The sequence below is a fragment of the Bactrocera oleae genome, chromosome X, assembly GCF_042242935.1.
Source record: "Bactrocera oleae isolate idBacOlea1 chromosome X, idBacOlea1, whole genome shotgun sequence".
Classification (NCBI taxonomy): Eukaryota; Metazoa; Arthropoda; class Insecta; order Diptera; family Tephritidae; genus Bactrocera; species Bactrocera oleae.
Window position 1 is genome coordinate 47,501 of NC_091541.1, and position 15,000 is coordinate 62,500.

The 15,000-nt window shown below is 34.6% G+C and overlaps 2 non-coding genes and 1 pseudogene across 2 annotated transcripts; all 3 read right to left on the reverse strand.

Annotated features, from left to right (window-relative positions):
* Window positions 1-4,175: 4,175 nt before the first annotated feature.
* LOC138858244 (large subunit ribosomal RNA) lies at window positions 4,176-6,992 on the reverse strand (annotated as a pseudogene).
* A 485-nt stretch (window positions 6,993-7,477) lies between these two features.
* Window positions 7,478-7,656, reverse strand: LOC138858245 (5.8S ribosomal RNA). Its single transcript, XR_011397435.1, has one exon. It is a non-coding gene; the product is annotated as a 5.8S ribosomal RNA (ribosomal RNA).
* A 624-nt stretch (window positions 7,657-8,280) lies between these two features.
* Window positions 8,281-10,270, reverse strand: LOC138858232 (small subunit ribosomal RNA). Its single transcript, XR_011397427.1, has one exon. It is a non-coding gene; the product is annotated as a small subunit ribosomal RNA (ribosomal RNA).
* Window positions 10,271-15,000: the final 4,730 nt, after the last annotated feature.

The following is a 15,000-nucleotide window of genomic DNA, read 5'->3' on the forward strand; positions in this document are numbered from 1 at the left end:
CCTAGGAAAGAACGCTCCTAACAAAGCCCCCGCACACTCTCTCCACGTTGATAACATAGTGTCACCAACGCGAAGAGAGGTGATATCCTCCCTCTTACGACCCCGGCAGATCCTATAGACCTGACCCCACGGGTCGTCCCTATTCTCCCCTACAAAATTCCTCCACTCCTGCTCTTTAATTTTAATCAACATATCCTTGTATTCCCTAATCGCACAACTAAATTCATGCCTAAGCTGGGACAGCCTGTCAGAATCGGACCGTCGAGCGCGTTGAAACTTTCGCCTCAATCGCCTGACAGTCCTCCTCTTCAAGGTTAACTCACGCGTCCACCACTTAATTTTCCTAACGATAAAACTTTCACACTTTCTAAGTACCCTATCATTAACCCCCCACACTTCCTCATAAAGACGAGCAACCTGCTCATCAACCCCCAAATCCTCAAACGCTCTAAGCGGTATACCCAATACCGCTTCCCTGACAGATCGTCCATATTGGTTCCAGTCGATACCAGAGGTACGCCATCGCCGCAATGGACTCTCATACAGCGAGGGAGGGGATTTGGGAGTAACCATAATTTGGATCAAATTATGATCACTCAATCCCCACCCTCCCTTAACCTCCCATCTAGCTACGAACGCCCTATCTGCTGCCTGATTCATAAGCGTCACGTCAATGTCACTCACGCCCCCAGGCCCATCAAACGTGTACCATTCACTCGGCTCATTCACAATGTGGAGGTTTTTAGCCACCACCCATTCACTTAATGCCTCGCCTCGACTGTGGCTTTGATATCCAGACGAATGCCGGGATACCTTACTAAACCACATCGAAGACGAGGCATTCGCATCCAGCCCTAGGATAAATGGGCTACTACTCGCAAGTAGTAGTAGCTTATCCATGTAGCCCAGGTAGGGCTCTAGGGGCTCGCTAAATTTGCAGTACAAACTAGCTACAATCAGCCTACCGAACTCCCCCTCTATCGCGACACATACACCCAGTTGTGAGGAATCCACAACTACACAATCGTAGTTGGGATCACTCACAACAATTGCAGCATTAGCCCCAAGGTCCGTGAAGACCTTGAAACTACCAGGAAGACCCCGAACCACACCATTGGTGGCGTAGGGCTCCTGGAGTAAGGCAATGCCGCACCTCCCCTCAGCCATACACCCCCCCAATTCACACATTACGGCATACGCCCCCTGGCAGTTTAACTGTATAATCCCCCCCATCAGTGTCTGGCGAGGGCGCGCTCAACAATGCCACAGTATATCGGGCAGACAGCGGACATCATAAGATGCCCAGCTGGTCTACCCTTGAATGCGCAGTTGCGGCAATGGAGTGCATTGACGCAACTGGCAGCTCTGTGGCCTTCCTGACCGCACCTCCGGCAGACATCTGATTTGGCCCTACACACAGCCACCCTATGGTCGAAACTCATACACCGGAAGCAGCCAGCAACGGGGCTATCCGGTCGCACCCGGAAGGAGAACCACTTTATGTAGCACCTACCAGCCTCCAAGAGGGCGGACATCATTTTGTCCGTACCCTCAAGGACGACATTGGTGCTACCATCAGGGGCCACCTTCTAGGGACGACTGACCATCCTCACATCTGACCTCTGGGACGCCGGGCTGAAATCCTGAAGGTTCAGCCGGAGTAACTCTTCCATGAACTCATCATGGGAGATCTCCGTGTGAACCCCCTGGACTACAACCCGAGGACCCAACTTCCGGTTGACAGTCACGTCCAACCCCACCTCCCCGAATTTCGCGTTCATCGCAACTTTCTCCCTCTCTAAAACAGAGGGAGTGCGGATAACCGCCCCACCACCCTTAATTGGCCTAACCTCGTGGATCCTTACCCCCAGGGAAGGACCCACCTCCTTAACTACTTTTTTAATCACTTCCTCAGAGGAAGCTGCAGGCCCCTTACTCCTAACCACAACGGACCAGGTCTCAACAGGCCTCTGCGCCACCGGTGCAATCGCCTCCAGTACAGGTGCTGGGGGCGGAGGCATCGGTGCCGATGGAGCCGGCATTGACCTGCTCGGTGGCGAGGAGTGTCCTCCACAGCCTCCTCTAAGGGCGTCAACTTGACCACGAAGATGGGCATTCTCGGTTACTACCGTCATCAGAAGTGCCTCGTATTTCGAGGCAAGCTCCATCAGCCCCTTCGCGGTCCCTATAGCGAAATTTTCGGCCCCAAAAACTACTTCGCTGAGCTCCGCCGAAATTTTCTTAATAGCCGCGACATGGCTAACCGCACCACCCCCGACAACAACACCCCCCTTAAGACCACCACGGTTGCTCGCGCCGCCCTTGCTCGCGCTTGTTTTGCTAGCGCCCGTTTTCTTCGCACACGTATCAACGCTCGCAACACCCACTTCGCCCTCGCCCGACTTTGCGGGGTGAACAGCCGCTTTTTCAGCGGTGTCACCGTTATCGCAACCGCTACCACTACCGCTCCCGCCCTCATCACCCCCCGTTTCTGCCGGCGACCCCAAACGCGCCTTCCGCCGTGGCGGGGACCTCACCGATGGCCTCACCGCCTCGTCTCCCGATGTGTCCACCGTTACCACCGATGGACCGGACTCATCACTCCCAGCGAGGGATTTAACCCTCCTCCTCCGTGGTGGAGGCATTCTTGCCTTCGGACGCCCTTTGGTAGGCTGATCCGCCGAACTTACCACTGACGCAGATGGCACTAGTTCAACAGATGCCGAAAACAGCCGCTCGCCAAGTACGTGCAACTGAACGCGCTGGAGAAAGTATCTCTAGCGCAGACCCGCTCTATAGCAGCGACGACCCAAGCGGACGATTAATGCGTTCTCGCTAGGGTACAGCCCACAACTCCAGCCAAAAGGCCTGGACAGAGGTCACTCAAATTGACCGCCGGACGGATCAATGTCCCCGTAACGGCCGCGAGTCGACCGATGTGGCGCTGGACCGAACCGATCCGTGGGTTAAACGCACACTGCTACGACCGTTTGTCTGCACACGGTACACTCACTTCAGCACTGGACAGACGCTGGTACCTTTTGAGCAATCCTGCTCAGAACCTGCTGAAACTGGCCAACTGAACACCAGATGCCCAACACAACACTCCAAATAGGCGACTCTGCCGGCAAAGAATACCAACAATACGGCACTAAACTGGGGCTATGCAAAAAGTCCCCCACCAACAACAACGTGAACGACCACGTTGCGGTAGCACCTAAGGTACTGTACACAATATTAAAAAATATGTACTTACCGCTATTCCACCGAAAAATGCCCAAAAAACGCGCCAATTGTGCCCTTGCACGAAAAAAACACACTCGCGGTCACGTACCCGAGCACTAACAACAAAACGCGAATACTCGCACAAAGCGAAATTCCGCAAGAAATTGTAGCAACAATTTCACACACTCGACAAGCAACGGTGCTTATGCTAACGCGTAAACAAATATCGCTCAAAAGAAAATACCGAAAAATCACCGAAAATTACTAATCACAACGATGCGCACGCACGTCTATTCGCGTCGGAATCCAAACAACGAATGAGTAGATAGGGACAACTTTCGTTGTAGATTTACGTGAGTACCTGCCGGCGACGGCCTTACCTCACGGTGTTCAAAACACAACGGATCAATACAATGCGTTGATCAGCGCCCCAAACAAAACGAGCTTATGCAAGTATTTATTTGGATACCAGTGGCAGTGTGTCTGGGTCCACACTACCATCTTGGTATGATTCGAGGCCGACCTAAAACCTCTTCCGTTTTCGGGTACGGCACCCAGTTACTTGTGTAACTTCTTTTTTCGAACTGAAAATTCAGTTCTTCCAGCATTTAGGTTTAAACCACAGCCACCACGATACTCCCCAAAGGGCCGAACCCAATGAGCAGATTGAACAGAAGTCCAAGGGCTTTCTGCTCCCCGTGGTACCGGAAAGTCTCCGGTCAGACTGCGTAGCCTAAACTACTGCCAGTTGAGCTCCCCATTACTCAAATGACTGGTGACATTTGTCGCTTGAACTTCAAATGTCTTTTTATTTGCTTTTTCATTTAAAGTGTTTCTAATATCAGTTCAAGCTGAGTATTATAGCACTATCACTCCACATACTATGCTGATATTACTGGGCAAAGAATATAATAACAGTCATAGTGCATATTGGCTTTTAGTCGCCTTTTACGACAGGCATGCCTTGCCGCGGGCATATTCTTTCCCCAAACCCGCAGGGGAAAGTAGATAGGGACAACGTCCGGTGTGTTTAACGTGAGTAGTAGATAGGGACAGAGGGAATCTCGTTAATCCATTCATGCGCGTCACTAATTAGATGACGAGGCATTTGGCTACCTTAAGAGAGTCATAGTTACTCCCGCCGTTTACCCGCGCTTACTTGAATTTCTTCACTTTGACATTCAGAGCACTGGGCAGAAATCACATTGTGTCAACACCCGTTAGGGCCATCACAATGCTTTGTTTTAATTAGACAGTCGGATTCCCCAAGTCCGTGCCAGTTCTGAATTGATTGTTAATTGATAATCGTTATAATTTAAAAAGTATCTATACAATAATAAATCCTTTAGAAATTTTAGCAAGAAAGTTCCACAATTGGCTACGTAACTACTATCCGGGGAACAAGAATCGAAATTCTCTATTTACCCAGAACGAGTACATAAACCATGGTATTGCTTCCCAATCAAGCCCGACTATCTCAATCTTCAGAGCCAATCCTTATCCCGAAGTTACGGATCTAATTTGCCGACTTCCCTTACCTACATTATTCTATCGACTAGAGACTCTTCACCTTGGAGACCAGCTGCGGATATTGGTACGGCCTGTTGAGAAGTTTGCGTAACCCCACCATAAATTTTCAAGGTCCGAGGAGAAAATATCGACACAACAGTAAATGTCATGCTCTTCTAGTCCATCTACCATATCTCTCTTCGAAAGACTTCCATGGTAGTACGACTATAAAACAGAAAAGAAAACTCTTCCGATACCTCTCGACGGCTTCTTTATGGTCGTTCCTGTTGCCAGGATGAGCACAAGGCCCATTTTTAATAACAAACGGATACTCAACAGGTTACGGAATTGGAACCGTATTCCCTTTCGTTCAAAATTATTCAAGTGTTTAATTACTATGGAATAAAAATTCATTCATTTCATTTCATTAAAACTTGAAAATTTTCGGCTTTCGCCTTGAACTTAGGACCGACTAACTCGTGATCAACCACTGTTCACACGAAACCCTTCTCCACTTCAGTCCTCCAAGGTCTCATTCGATTATTTGCTACTACCACCAAGATCTGTACCAATAGCGGCTCCATGCAGGCTTACGCCAAACACTTCTAAGCACACCATTGTACCCTCCTACTCACTAAAGTTTCAAAATTTATAATCCAACCGAAATTGTATTATAAATCATGTACTTTAGCGGTAATGTATAGGTATACAACTTAAGCGCCATCCATTTTAAGGGCTAGTTGCTTCGGCAGGTGAGTTGTTACACACTCCTTAGCGGATTACGACTTCCATGTCCACCGTCCTGCTGTTTTAAGCAACCAACGCCTTTCATGGTATCTGCATGAGTTGTTAATTTAGGCACCGTAACATTACGTTTGGTTCATCCCACAGCGCCAGTTCTGCTTACCAAAAGTGGCCCACTGGGCACATTATATCATAACCTCAACCTTCATATCAAGAAAGGTGAGGTTCTTACCCATTTAAAGTTTGAGAATAGGTTAAGGTCGTTTCGACCCTAAGGCCTCTAATCATTCGCTTTACCAGATAAGATTATTTTACATAATTTTTAAATGCACCAGCTATCCTGAGGGAAACTTCGGAGGGAACCAGCTACTAGATGGTTCGATTGGTCTTTCGCCCCTATAATCAATTCTGACAATCGATTTGCACGTCAGAACTGTTTCGGTCTTCCATCAGGGTTTCCCCTGACTTCAACCTGATCAAGTATAGTTCACCATCTTTCGGGTCACAGCATATATGCTCAAGGTACGCTCCAGTTAGAGGTATAAATAATAATAAATTATCATTATACATAACTATATGGAACGCCCCGGGATTGAATTAATAATGTAATACATTAAAAATTAATCCCATTATTAATACAGTTAAGTTAATTTCGCCATTAGGTTTAATATAACCCAATGACTTGCACATATGTTAGACTCCTTGGTCCGTGTTTCAAGACGGGTCCCGAAGGTATCCTGAATCTTTCGCATTGTTAATCATATAAATGCATACAATTAATATTAAAATCAATGATAATAATATTATTGTAAAATTCAAAAGAATTTTAGCATTATATATAATAAAATCTATCAACACTTTATCAAATCATCAGTAATTATTCTATGTTAATAAGCTAAAAGCAAATTAATTTGAATAAACTTAAAAACCAATGATCTTTTGATAAATATTTTATTATGTTAATAGATTACAATGTCCTTATATGAAAAAAATGCACACTATTACTATAATATTTAAAATTAAATACTACAGTTATAATGATGAATTTTTCATAATGGATATTCAGGTTCATCGGGCTTAACCTCTAAGCAGTTTCACGTACTATTTAACTCTCTATTCAGAGTTCTTTTCAACTTTCCCTCACGGTACTTGTTTACTATCGGTCTCATGGTTATATTTACTTTTAGATGGAGTTTACCACCCACTTAGTGCTGCACTATCAAGCAACACGACTCTTTGGAAATATCTTTCTAGTAATCATTAACGTTATACGGGCCTGGCACCCTCTATGGGTAAATGGCCTCATTTAAGAAGGACTTAAATCGTTAATTTCTCATACTAGATATTAAGATATTCCATACACTGCATCTCACATTTGCCATATAGACAAAGTGACTTAGTGCTGAACTATTTTCTTTTCGCTCGCCGCTACTAAGAAAATCCTTGTTAGTTTCTTTTCCTCCCCTCATTAATATGCTTAAATTCAGGGGGTAGTCCCATATGAGTTGAGGTTGTATAAAATATATTTTAGATTGATTTGTTTATTTTTATTTAATTTTTTTGCTATTTGCTATTTTAAAGAAATATATTTTTATATCTTGATTACTCAATATTATTCAATCTTTTCATCCCTTTTTAAAATTCATAATATAATAATTAATAAAATTAACAACATTATTCCTCCACATATCATATATTTTTTTTTATTATAAATTTTTCTCAATACAATAGAGTGAATTAATTCTAGAATAAAAATTTATTTTATGCTAGACATTCCTCTTATGTATTATTTAATATAATTTAAATAATGTTGAAAATTTTTTCTTTTATGGGAATACTAAGATTCTCATTTATCATAAATTTTTTTTTTTTTTTTTTTTCTATATTTCTTTTTATGCTATTAATATTATGGATTGAAAAATACAATCCAATAATATGCCATATGCTTAAATTCTATTAATTGACTAAAAGAATAAGCAACTAATTTAGCATAGTCTTACAACCCTCAACCATATGTAGTCCAAGCAGCACTTTAAAATTAATTAAAGTACATAACAGCATGGACCGCAATATGCGTTCAAAATGTCGATGTTCATGTGTCCTGCAGTTCACACGATGACGCACAGTTTGCTGCGTTCTTCATCGACCCATGAGCCGAGTGATCCACCGCTTAGAGTGATAATTTTTTTGTATTTTTTTAATTCAAAGTCAAAGAATTTTAATTTATTGAAAGTATTAATAATTAATCAATAATAAATTTTTAATACATAAGTTTAAAACATCTTTCAATAAATTGTAATTTTAAACCCAAACATTTGCAGCTGCGCATGTCTTAGGTCAACAAAAACAGTAATACCTTTTATATATTATTTTCTTCTCTATTTGTGCGTTTTCTTTTTTTAAATTTTTCAACATGTTTTTAATCACAAATAGAAAATACCATAAAAAAAAGGTATTACACACGTTAATGTGAACAAGTTAACTTATCATTTATAATATTTTATATAAATATCACAATTAAATATTATTTTCTATATAAATAATAAGTACAGCTATATGTTTAAAGGTTTTTTTATTGCGTTCAAATACAATGTATGCGAAGTTCACAATATAATATATATTGTCATAATGCATTACAAGGAGTTAAAAAAAAAAAAAAAACAGAAAAACATTCAAAACATTGTATAATTCAAAACATTTTGAATGAAAAGAACAAAAAGAAAACTTTTTTTTCTTTTTTATTCTTTTTTTTTATTTTGTTTTTATATAATTATTTTTTTTTCTTTTCGGATAGGAACACAATAATGATCCTTCCGCAGGTTCACCTACGGAAACCTTGTTACGACTTTTACTTCCTCTAAATAATCAAGTTCGGTCAACTTTTGCGAAACAACCGTGAAACACAAGGCGTCACAGTGATCACGTCCGGAGACCTCACTAAATAATTCAATCGGTAGTAGCGACGGGCGGTGTGTACAAAGGGCAGGGACGTAATCAATGCGAGTTAATGACTCACACTTACTGGGAATTCCAAGTTCATGTGAACAGTTTCAGTTCACAATCCCAAGCATGAAAGTGGTTCAGCGGTTTACCCGGACCTCTCGGTCTAGGAAATACACGTTGATACTTTCATTGTAGCGCGCGTGCAGCCCAGGACATCTAAGGGCATCACAGACCTGTTATTGCTCAATCTCGTTACTGCTAGACGCAATTTGTCCATTTAAGAAGCTAGTGTCCTTATAATGGGACAAACCAACAGGTACGACTCCACTTATATAAACACATTCAAACACTTGTACATTCAAGATGAACGCATGAATGAAGGCTATATAAGCTTCAACACCATAATCCTGAAAGCATCTATTTAATATATTTGAGTCTCGTTCGTTATCGGAATTAACCAGACAAATCACTCCACGAACTAAGAACGGCCATGCACCACCACCCATAGATTCGAGAAAGAGCTATCAATCTGTCTTACACGCTTATGTTCGGACCTGGTAAGTTTTCCCGTGTTGAGTCAAATTAAGCCGCAGGCTCCACTCCTGGTGGTGCCCTTCCGTCAATTCCTTTAAGTTTCAGCTTTGCAACCATACTTCCCCCGGAGCCCAAAAGCTTTGGTTTCCCGGGAAGCGACTGAGAGAGCCATAGTAGTAGCTACACCCAATTGCTAGCTGGCATCGTTTATGGTTAGAACTAGGGCGGTATCTGATCGCCTTCGAACCTCTAACTTTCGTTCTTGATTAATGAAAACATCTTTGGCAAATGCTTTCGCTTAAGTTAGTCTTACGACGGTCCAAGAATTTCACCTCTCGCGTCGTAATACTAATGCCCCCAAACTGCTTCTATTAATCATTACCTCTTGATCTAAAAACCAATGAAAGTAGAACAGAGGTCTTATTTCATTATTCCATGCACAAAATATTCAGGCATTTGGAGCCTGCTTTAAGCACTCTAATTTGTTCAAAGTAATTGTACCGGCCCACAACAACACTCGATGAAGAGCACTGAAGCAGGTTTAAATAGGAGGAATATATAAAAAATACATTGTATTAATTATATATAAGAACTCCACCGGTAATACGCTTACATACATAAGGTAATGTACATACCACAATTATAGTTGTACTACCCGTATGAAGCACAAATTCAACTACGAACGTTTTAACCGCAACAACTTTAATATACGCTATTGGAGCTGGAATTACCGCGGCTGCTGGCACCAGACTTGCCCTCCAATAGGTCCTTGTTAAAGGATTTAAAGTGTACTCATTCCAATTACAGGGCCTCGGATATGAGTCCTGTATTGTTATTTTTCGTCACTACCTCCCCGAACTGGGAGTGGGTAATTTACGCGCCTGCTGCCTTCCTTAGATGTGGTAGCCGTTTCTCAGGCTCCCTCTCCGGAATCGAACCCTGATTCCCCGTTACCCGTTGCAACCATGGTAGTCCTAGATACTACCATCAAAAGTTGATAGGGCAGACATTTGAAAGATCTGTCGTCGGTACGAGACCATACGATCTGCAAGTTATCTAGAGTTCAACCAATATAACGATCGAATAATCGCTTGGTTTTAGCCTAATAAAAGCACACGTTCCAAAAGGTCCGTGTTTATTTTGCATGTATTAGCTCTAGAATTACCACAGTTATCCAAGTAACTGTTAACGATCTATGGAACCATAACTGATATAATGAGCCTTTTGCGGTTTCACTTTTAATTTGTTTGTACTTAGACATGCATGGCTTAATCTTTGAGACAAGCATATAACTACTGGCAGGATCAACCAGAATAATATATATTTCTTTTTTATATAATATTTTTTATATTATATAAAAGTTTAAAATGATATTTTCTTATTTGAAAATTATACACAAATACACAAAACATAAAAACATTTACAATATACACAACAATTTTCCTATGTTTCTTTCTTTATTATATTTTTTTTCATTATATTTCATTTCTATTGTGTGATTTTGTAATGGATTTTTTTAATTTTTGTTTTGGTATCGTGAAAAGAATTTTCGTTCTCTATACATATTATTATTTAATTATTATGTAAGAACGATATTTCTTCTTATATTGGCAAAATTTTCAAATAATATCATTCTATACATTTTACTTTATTTCAATGCATATAGTAATATATATACCTTTTTTTAAGAGTATATACATTTTTTTCTTGATTTGAAATTAATAATTTCAAATTCTATTATATTTATTTCAATAATAAATATATGATAAAAAGTATTTTCGGGTGCAACACTTTAATATTTTATTTTATTTAAAAACCATCCTTTTACACATATATTTTATGAGTAAATATTAGAATAGCTCACAAATAAAACTAAAATATTGTTTAATATTTATTTCTACAATATGTTAGTATAGAATAATAGATTTTTTATGTTTTTGTATAAAACAAAATCTATTTCTATTTAAACTAACTGTAGGAAACCAGGAATAAAAAACGCTCATTATATACAATATGTTAGTACAGAATATAGAGTTTTGTATAAAACAAAATCTATTTCTATTTAAACTAACTGTATAAAAACCAGGAATAAAAAACGCTCATTATATACAATATGTTAGTACAGAATATAGAGTTTTGTATAAAACAAAATCTATTTCTATTTAAACTAACTGTATAAAAACCAGGAATAAAAAACGCTCATTATATACAATATGTTAGTACAGAATATAGAATTTTGTATAAAACAAAATCTATTTCTATTTAAACTAACTGTATAAAAACCAGGAATAAAAAACGCTATTATATACAATATGTTAGTACAGAATATAGAGTTTTGTATAAAACAAAATCTATTTCTATTTAAACTAACTGTATAAAAACCAGGAATAAAAAACGCTCATTATATACAATATGTTAGTACAGAATATAGAGTTTTGTATAAAACAAAATCTATTTCTATTTAAACTAACTGTATAAAAACCAGGAATAAAAAGGCACACAAAATCAACTTTCATTTTCATATTTACTTAAAAATACATATAAAGTAAAAAATATTTCCATATAAATACTAAGTAAATAAAGTCATACAAGTATGAAAATTTTCATACAAGTACTAAATACATAAATCATATAAGTATAGTAATATTCATACTTATAAGTATTTAAAAACAATTTCTTACTAATAAACTAACATAATGAATTCAAATATATAAAAGTATAATACATTTCCTAGCAGTAAAAAATTTTCATATAAGTACTAAATGTATAAAGTCTATGAAGTAATAAATTTTCATATAAGTACTATTTCAGTATATGTCAATTTGAGCAGATTTGTGCAAATTTGTTATAAATGTTCTCTCCCATGTTGACGTTACCAACCCGAAAATATATGGAAAAATTCTTTTAACCTATTTAAAATTTAAAAACTCATATATACGTGGGTAATTTATATCATTTTCAAATATCGTCATGGTCATAATACAACTAATAACATCAAAAGTATTTTTACAATCGATTTTTTTTTTAAATTTTTAACTTGTATGACTTCATATTTAATACTTATATGAAAATTTATTACTTCATAGACTTTATACATTTAATACTTATATGAAAATTTATTACTTCATAGACTTTATACATTTAATACTTATATGAAAATTCATTACTTCATAGACTTTATATTTTTTATACTTATATAAAAATTTATTACTTCATAGACTTTATATTTTACTTCATAGACTTTATACATTTAATACTCATATGAAAATTTATTACTTCATAGACTTTATATATTTACTACTTATATGAAAATTTATTACTTCATAGACTTTATACAATTAATACTTATATGAAAATTTATTACTTCATAGACTTTATACAATTAATACTTATATGAAAATTTATTACTTCATAGACTTTATACAATTAATACTTATATGAAAATTTATTACTTCATAGACTTTATACAATTAATACTTATATGAAAATTTATTACTTCATAGACTTTATACATTTAATACTTATATGAAAATTCATTACTTCATAGACTTTATATTTTTTATACTTATATAAAAATTTATTACTTCATAGACTTTATATTTTACTTCATAGACTTTATACATTTAATACTCATATGAAAATTTATTACTTCATAGACTTTATATATTTACTACTTATATGAAAATTTATTACTTCATAGACTTTATACAATTAATACTTATATGAAAATTTATTACTTCATAGACTTTATACAATTAATACTTATATGAAAATTTATTACTTCATAGACTTTATACAATTAATAATTATATGAAAATTTATTACTTCATAGATTTTATATATTTACTACTTATATGAAAATTTATTACTTCATAGACTTTATACAATTAATACTTATATGAAAATTTATTACTTCATAGACTTTATACAATTAATACTTATATGAAAATTTATTACTTCATAGACTTTATACAATTAATACTTATATGAAAATTTATTACTTCATAGACTTTATACAATTAATACTTATATGAAAATTTATTATTTCATAGACTTTATACAATTAATACTTATATGAAAATTTATTACTTCATAGACTTTATACAATTAATACTTATATGAAAATTTATTACTTCATAGACTTTATACAATTAATACTTATATGAAAATTTATTACTTCATAGACTTTATACAATTAATACTTATATGAAAATTTATTACTTCATAGACTTTATACAATTAATACTTATATGAAAATTTATTACTTCATAGACTTTATACAATTAATACTTATATGAAAATTTATTACTTCATAGACTTTATACAATTAATACTTATATGAAAATTTATTACTTCATAGACTTTATACAATTAATACTTATATGAAAATTTATTACTTCATAGACTTTATACAATTAATACTTATATGAAAATTTATTACTTCATAGACTTTATACAATTAATACTTATATGAAAATTTATTACTTCATAGACTTTATACAATTAATACTTATATGAAAATTTATTACTTCATAGACTTTATACAATTAATACTTATATGAAAATTTATTACTTCATAGACTTTATACATTTAATACTTATATGAAAATTCATTACTTCATAGACTTTATATTTTTTATACTTATATAAAAATTTATTACTTCATAGACTTTATATTTTACTTCATAGACTTTATACATTTAATACTTATATGAAAATTTATTACTTCATAGACTTTATATATTTACTACTTATATGAAAATTTATTACTTCATAGACTTTATACATTTAGTACTTATATGAAAATTTATTACTTCATAGACTTTATATTTTACTTCATAGACTTTATACATTTAATACTTATATGAAAATTTATTACTTCATAGACTTTATACAATTAATACTTATATGAAAATTTATTACTTCATAGACTTTATACAATTAATACTTATATGAAAATTTATTACTTCATAGACTTTATATATTTACTACTTATATGAAAATTTATTACTTCATAGACTTTATACATTTAGTACTTATATGAAAATTTATTACTTCATAGACTTTATGCAATTAATACTTATATGAAAATTTATTACTTCATAGACTTTATATATTTACTACTTATATGAAAATTTATTACTTCATAGACTTTATACATTTAGTACTTATATGAAAATTTATTACTTCATAGACTTTATACAATTAATACTTATATGAAAATTTATTACTTCATAGACTTTATACAATTAATACTTATATGAAAATTTATTACTTCATAGACTTTATACAATTAATACTTATATGAAAATTTATTACTTCATAGACTTTATATATTTACTACTTATATGAAAATTTATTACTTCATAGACTTTATACATTTAGTACTTATATGAAAATTTATTACTTCATAGACTTTATACAATTAATACTTATATGAAAATTTATTACTTCATAGACTTTATACAATTAATACTTATATGAAAATTTATTACTTCATAGACTTTATACAATTAATACTTATATGAAAATTTATTACTTCATAGACTTTATACATTTAATACTTATATGAAAATTTATTACTTCATAGACTTTATACAATTAATACTTATATGAAAATTCATTACTTCATAGACTTTATATTTTTTATACTTATATAAAAATTTATTACTTCATAGACTTTATATTTTACTTCATAGACTTTATACATTTAATACTTATATGAAAATTTATTACTTCATAGACTTTATATATTTACTACTTATATGAAAATTTATTACTTCATAGATTTTATACATTTAGTACTTATATGAAAATTTATTACTTCATAGACTTTATACAATTAATACTTATATGAAAATTTATTACTTCATAGACTTTATACAATTAATACTTATATGAAAATTTATTACTTCATAGACTTTATACAATTAATACTTATATGAAAATTTATTACTTCATAGACTTTATACAATTAATACTTATATGAAAATTTATTACTTCATAGACTTTATATATTTACTACTTATATGAAAATTTATTACT